The 7,319-nt window shown below is 39.4% G+C and overlaps 1 protein-coding gene across 1 annotated transcript in view; it reads left to right on the top strand.

Moving 5' to 3' along the window:
• Positions 1-1,408: 1,408 nt before the first annotated feature.
• Positions 1,409-7,319, top strand: part of RNF144B (ring finger protein 144B) — an 87,459-nt gene continuing 81,548 nt past the window's right edge. Inside the window, exon 1 of the mRNA XM_064705198.1 lies at positions 1,409-1,450. The gene's annotated coding sequence lies outside the window, so the exon portion shown is untranslated. The remainder of the gene's footprint in view (positions 1,451-7,319) is intronic.

Genomic DNA, 7,319 nt, shown 5'->3' with positions numbered 1-7,319 from the left:
GCATGTCTTTTCTGTGTTCTATGCAATACTCCGATCTACTGCTAGATGCAGTATTTAGAAGGAAGAGCCTGGGAGCTGTGCACAGACGACCTGTAGCTCCCATAGGTGACAGACCTAAAGAAGTCTGCTGTTGACACCAAGGAGAGGGGTGTAAAAGGGCCCTTGCCTTAGTGTCCCACCCACTTCTCACTATCGAGCTGTGCTCAGGATGGTTTCCAGAGCAAAGCATGGCAAGGACAGAATCTGACCTGCAGTGAATGCTCACTCAGTTACCAGCCTCCCACTACCTTGGGAGAGCGTTGCAATGAATAGTGCCTGGATGTGCCAGCAAGCTATGCAAATGTTATGGAACCCACACTTTGGAAAAAGAAACACTGTCCATTCATTTAGGCCTTAAAGGTTTGAGTCTGCAAATTTCTACTTGGCAAGTCCGTAGGTATTTGCACAATTCATTTACAATTACACATTTTTGAACTTACAGTAAATGGAAAACATTGCTGGGGCCATTACTACGTTGCACTAGAAGGAGTTTACACTTAGACCATCAAGTTATATGACAAACTGGTGGTTTTCCACATGCATTGTATGTAGGTATTGGCAACCTCTATTTAAACAAAAAAAAAGAAAACACCGAAGAACCAAAGATGAGAAAAAGGAAAACACTGTGGCTTTCTAATAATTTAAGGTGATCATGGTAATAACTTGTCTTCCTGACATGATATAATTCGACGCTGTCCAGAAGACAAGAGGCTTTTCTTTCCCGAGCGGGGTCCTCCCCCCGCAGCCGCCCGGTAGCGGTGGGACCCACCCGGCCCCGAGCCTTTCCGCCGCCGCGCTCGGGACGTGGAAAATGAATTTGTCCTTTGTGGGAGGCGGCGGCACCGCCTGCAGCTGCACTCTCGGGGCCGCCACCGGCAGCGGCCTGGGCGGCCGGAGCCCCGCGGTGCCTGCGCTCGCCGCCGGGCCGGGAGGCAGATGCGCGACGCGGAGAGCGGCTGCGAGGGCGGCAGGAGCCGAGCGCTGTCCGGGGGCTCGCAGCAGCTCCCCGGCCGCCTTCCCGAGGGATACCCCCGCAGTGCCGCCCCCCCGCGCCCAGGAGAAACCCGCGGGCAGGCAGAGGCAGGGAGCGGCAGCCGGGGCTCGGGGGCCCCGCAGCGGCCCGGCAGCGGGAGGCGCTGCGCTCCCAGCGCCGGCACCGCGCTGTTCCCGCAGGGACCCGGGTAGGCGCCGCCCGGCACCTGCGAGCGCGGGGAAGGGAGCTGAACCCTTCCCACCTTCCCCCGAAGCTTCTCCACCCCCGCCTTTCAGGTGAAGAGGAGGTGATTGCTAGCTCGAGGCATGTGTGTTAATTGCGTTATCTTATGCGAAAGAGGTGAACTTTTAAAGTTTAACTGAAGTTTGCTTTGGGATTTGCGTGGGGTTCCTCTCGACTGGATGCTTCGGAATGCAAGTATGCTCCGGGGCTAACATAATGGGATAATGGCATTTAGTGGGGGTTTCATTTTTCATTCTTGCAAGTAATATTCTGAAGCCTAATTGAGGTTTCCTTTTTATTTTAAATAACATTCATTTAAGCCTGTACTCTTTGTAATTTTTGCAGTTGTTAAGTTGTTCTTCACATATCTTTTTTTTAGGTGTGCTTTGCTACATGTAAGGTGAAAGTGCAAGTCTACAAAAGCTTCTTAGCCTTGAAGAGACTGCTGCTCTGATTAATTTCACCTTTTCCAGGTTCAGGCTATTGGCTATTGGTGTTTACTATGAAATACATAAACTAGATGCAGAAACAAGTATTAAAGTATCCAAGTCTTCCTGGTTGGAAGATACTAGTTGGATACTTTCAACTAGTCCATCGTTGAAACAATTACATTTATTATATGGAAAAAGAAATCCCAACTGAAGTTTAAAGGTTTATACATCTGGCTGTAATAGTCAATCTAATTTAAAATTCCATGTGAATTCTGTATGAATCATACCTTACTTTTATATGAATGTAATTTTACACTGAAAATATTCATAGCATATTAAAGCAATATCCATGGCCTGGCTTAGAGAAACAAAAGCCATAAAGTTGAGTATGGAAGCAAAGCATTTATCCTCATTTCACCTCTGTATCCTGGGTTTCTAGGCATTTCTTCTCACAAACTATGTAGTTATTCATTGTTTGACCCTTGCAGGGCTTTAGGTTTAGTGAAGTAAGTAAATGCCAGGTGGCCAAGTTCATTTCCCAGCTACTTCAGACTTTACACTATGGTAACTTTATTTGTTTCAGAGCTGTCACCACAGATTAACCTGACTGTAACTGAAGCCTAAATTTGTTCAATAGCTTCTGTCATATTTTTTAACTTTGTCAGCTCATGTTAAAGTTTTTAATACAGGATTTGTATGTAAATTGAATAATGCCATTTAATTAATTCCCCTCTTTACTAGGATTGCAGGATTGCAAATATGCTTTTAGTAGAGACAAGAAACTGCAATGCTGTTTTGTATGGCTAAAAGCTATAAGCTTTCAGTCCTGGTGACTTTTCAGTGAAAATTCTGATATGCCAGAACTAAAGGCTTTAGGGAAACTATTTTATGTGTACACACATAAATAAACTTGCAAAGTTGAGATGAGAAAGGCTTTTAAAATGTTACAAGAATTCCAGCAATGACATCCTGAAAGAGAAGCAGTTTAAATATAGGAAGCTCATTTTTTCCTTTTTGGTGGCTGGACTTCAGAGGCTCCACTGATTTCTGCATCTGGCTTCTTCTTGGTGTGAGGTGAGCTCCACCATGGCCTAGGACACCAAGGAAAGTTGCTGGGAGCCTGTAGAGAGCTGCAGGGATTTAACATAGGACAGAAGATATACTGTTTTGTAAGTCAGGTCTTGGTTTGTTCTTGTTCTGTGCTAATGCATATTTAAGGGGGCATTTAGATAAGTTTCAGTATAAGAACCTAGAAAGGCATATTTTAAATTACTGAAGTATGTAAAGGGAAAATGCCTCATTTATTATACAGAAATTTGATACTCAAATATGCATGAATGGAAATGGATTGTCAAAGTCTTACTTAAGTGTTGTCACAATACTTTTAAGCGGAAACAAATTTTATAACACTTACCTGAAGTATCACTTTTGATAGCAGTATCCTTATTTTGGAGAAAACATGGTTTAATACCTAATTTTGTATGCGAGACTCAACTGCTTGTTACATGAAGGGGAAAATTAAACATTCTGAAGTTTCTGTGGAGCTGCAGCCTAATCTAAACATTCTAGAAAGGTTGCTTCTGTCACTATATTTCTCCACCCTGTTGCTTTTTCATTTATCATTTTTCCAAGTAAACTTTAATTGGTATGTTTTATTTTGAGTTTGGAGCATGATAGATTTGCACTGACATGCATACGTTACATAATTCCAAGAGGTATCCATATGCAGTAATGGTTATGAAAAAACATAAAAAGGGAGAGTGCATTTAGGCTGAGAGGACTGAATCAATCACCATTCTTTCTAGTGGCTGTACTGGCTGAAGAAGCTCATAATTCTGAAATGTGCCATTGTATAGTGCATTCAAATGATGTGGCAAGGTCTGAAAGCTGTGAAAATAATAATTCCTGACTAGCAGCTGTGGACATGGTGATAAAAATTTCTTTCTTACCAGAGCTTAAAATAAAGACTGCACCTTGGTAATTACCAGATAAAGCAATCTGGCTTGCAGGAATTATAATAGGTAAGAGAAAATTCCCCATGTTAAAACGTGAGGTGGATAATTTTGCTTGTGACAAGCAGGAGTGAAATTCAAGGACACTCATTACTTTTGGTATGAATAAAGAGATGAAGATGCTGGATAGGAGTGATTTGAGATGCTGCTATGCAAAAGCTGGAGCCAGTTCTGCAGAATTTCACTTCTCCCAAATTTTACTGCTAGGACATCAGCCATTCTTTGTGGAGGAAGACACTCACTTAAATTCACTGATCTTAAATGGCTGCTCAGCTTTTTTTTCTGTACAGAAGAGGAGCATGGAGTCATAAATTTTATTGTTCTTCTAAACAGCCTTTTTGGTATTTCAATCCTTTTTGCACATCGATAACAGATGCATTCAGAAGTCTTCCTAGTATAAAGTGGTGTATTTATATGTGTTGATGGACTTTAGAAAATATTTGCACAAAATTTAAATATGTTTTAGCAAATATTGCTTAATTCTTAATCTTTGAAAAAGTGGAAAGGCTTTTTCAGTATGGAACTAGAATACCAGTTGCAAGTCCTGCGTGTATGAATCTGATAGTCACCTCCTGTGTCATCAAAGACAAATGATGAAGGTTTCTGTACCTGGGCTTTGTAGGTATAATATGGAGTAAAAAATTACAGATTCACAGAATATTCTGAGTTGGAAGGGACCCAAAATGATCCTCAAGTCCAGTTGTTAAGTGAATGGCCCATATGGGGACTGAGCCCACAACCTTGGTGCTGTTAGCACCATACTCTAACAGGGATATTCTGAAGCTCTCTCAGAAAATGAAACATTGTGTGATGCCCAGTGAATAAGAGCTGTGTAAGTTCTCAAAATGGACAATGGAATTGTAGATTGTATTTTAAGTCATGCCTGTAAAGTTGGGCTAATCTTTTCTGGTCAAAATACCCAAACACAAAGAGTATCAACTTACATGGAAAGCAGTACTTTAGTATCCTATTTATTTTGCAGATGATATCAATACACTATTTTACTTGACGAAATTCTAAAAATTGGAGTGCTCTGTAAAGTACTTTGGTTGCAGCAATCCCTGTGCAAGTCAAAATTATTGCAAGGCTGTCACAGAAGGCAGAATTTGAGTGCTGAATTGCCTGAAGATGCCATTTCTGAAATGTGGACACTACAAATACACTTTCCAGGAATAACATTGCATTGCTACCCACAGGCATCCATGCGTAGTTGGTTAAGCTTTTCCAGAAAATGCACAGACTAGCTAGGAAAATTCTTAAACCAGTTGGAGTTTGCCAGTTAGTGTCTCTAAGTGAAACTACCTCCTAAACACTGAATTTGGACTAGCTGCTCACGTAAAGGCAGTGGTTTCTTCCTTTTTTTTTTTTTTTTTTTTTTTGTTAGTTGGGTTTTTTTTCTTTTTATGTCTTAGTAAAATGAGGATTAACATAGTATGAATATTATTTAATAGCAGATCTGGAAATAGGCTCTAAGTCTGCTGATTTCCATCCATACTGTGTGGGCAGTGGAAAAAGAAAATGGAAATTTACAACATCTTTCCTGAAAGTCAGTGGAATATTAAGCTGATCAAACTGTACAGTCCCAGAAGACCTTTAATTGCTAACAGGAACAGTTTATCTGGAAATTGTTCTGATGCCCATTCTGACACCTTTGGTGGTTTTGCTGCCTATGAAGCAGCTCTACAGCTTGGTGTGTTAGGATGAACTACTGGGTTGCCATCCATGAAAGGCAGCTGGGATTTGGGACAGAAACCCAAACATATACTGGATATAAGCTGATGACTTTTCTTTTCCAAGTATGATTTTCTGTGTTTGTGAATATGGATGTGTTTTATGATGCATGCTTTGCTGTCATGAAAACTGTGACATGATTATTTTCTCCAGTTTTTGAGGGTGACTTAAGAACTTTGGCTGTTTGTGCTTTTCAGGATTTGAGCTCAAAGCAACCAAACATCTGTTCCTTTAGGTGCCCTCTTTTAGCTCAAAGAGTAAAGTATGCAAGGTCTGATGTCTCCTGTATTCTCGCTACCACATTTTTATGTACATTGTGAGCAGGTTTTAAGGTAGATCTTGAAATGCAAAATTAACTTCAAAACTGGTATTTTTTGATGTTTGTTAAGATGGTGCATTATTTAGAACATTATGTAGAAAAAGTATTTAATTTAAATCTTATTAATGATCCAATATCCACAGATAGGTGCATTAAAATTTTTTTAAAAGATTTAAGAATTGGTAAAATAGACCTTGGGTTTGTTAATTTTCTGCGAAAGTTTCTGGAGTGTTTCAAATTTTGTCCTATAGTTTTTAATATGAATAATTTTACAAGACACTTCAGACTTTCTTCTTACAAAACCTTTGTTATTGCAGGTATATTTGTTATTTCTTCTGTTCAGAGGAAGGTGATAGATATTTCAAAATAAATATCTCAGCTTTTCAAAGTAATTACTTTATAAATAAGCTGAAAGTCTTTAATACTGGAAAAATTAAAACCATCAAACTTATCAAAATCCTGTGATTCTATTAAATTATCTACTGCTTTTTGGAACAAAACATGCATAGTTATGTGGACAAAAGTAGCTTTGTGGCGTAGAACATATCCATTCTCATCCTTTTTGATCTTTCACTCTTGATGCTGAAGATTATTGTACAAAACTCAGACAGTGGTAGACAGCACACAATATAATGCCTTTGCCTTGAATTCAGTTGAGTTTTTGGAAATAAATTATTATGTTATGTTCTTGTTATAATAGGTGGTAGTCTGTAGTAGCTGCTAAGTGGAAAGTTACGTAAGGATTTTCTCCGTTGTTTTATGTCTGAATGTTGTCTTTGCATATTCACAATTTAATGAAATATTCTCCTTTCCCGATGAAAATTTTATGTTTGGTTTTAGTCCAGAGGTTGACTTTCCTGGAAAGCTTATGGGAAAATACTTTGGCTGGTTTTGATTTAAAAAAAAATTGTATGCTTTTCCCATTTGAAATGTAGCTGGAGAAAGAGACTGATGTTATAGAAACACAACTGTATAATCTGACAGTTTTAGCCTGGCCATTTCTCATTGAGGGTTTAATTACTTTGGAAATAAAAAATTGAAAAAGTATTTTAAAATTTTGACGGTTGTTTCTAGTTTACTATTAGCTGCTTTATGTTGTTTTGAAAGACTTGCATGCTGGTTGCTATGTTTTGGTGAGGCTTATACTGCTGTGCCCTTAAACTGCTATAAATTAGTACAAATTAATAAATACCTACTGCACTTGCTTGCTGCTTTTGGTGGGATGAGGCTTCTTTGGATGCTGAGTTAGGCCTTAAGGGAAATACTTAACACCCACTATGTAAAGCAGCTTCTATTACTCATGAGAATTAGACTTTTTGGTGGTGGACTGCACATTGATTACAAGATCTTTGGTCACATGGAGCTTTGTAACTTGAACACTGATGTGTTGGAAGAAGTCTGCCTTTCAGAAACAGGTCCTGAAACCCCAATGCTTTAAATACCTATGAGAGTGGTTTCCTGATTTGCTCACCATATAAAGATGGATCATTCACATACTCAAGATTTCTACAGTTGTGTGCAGGATTGTAGACCTTAAAAATGTAACATAGCTGACATCTCTGTAACAGGTT

This window comes from Zonotrichia leucophrys, chromosome 2 (genome assembly GCF_028769735.1).
Source record: "Zonotrichia leucophrys gambelii isolate GWCS_2022_RI chromosome 2, RI_Zleu_2.0, whole genome shotgun sequence".
Taxonomy (NCBI): domain Eukaryota; kingdom Metazoa; phylum Chordata; class Aves; order Passeriformes; family Passerellidae; genus Zonotrichia; species Zonotrichia leucophrys.
The sequence above is the reverse complement of the archived record's forward strand: the minus strand, read 5'-3'. Positions and strand labels throughout refer to the sequence as shown.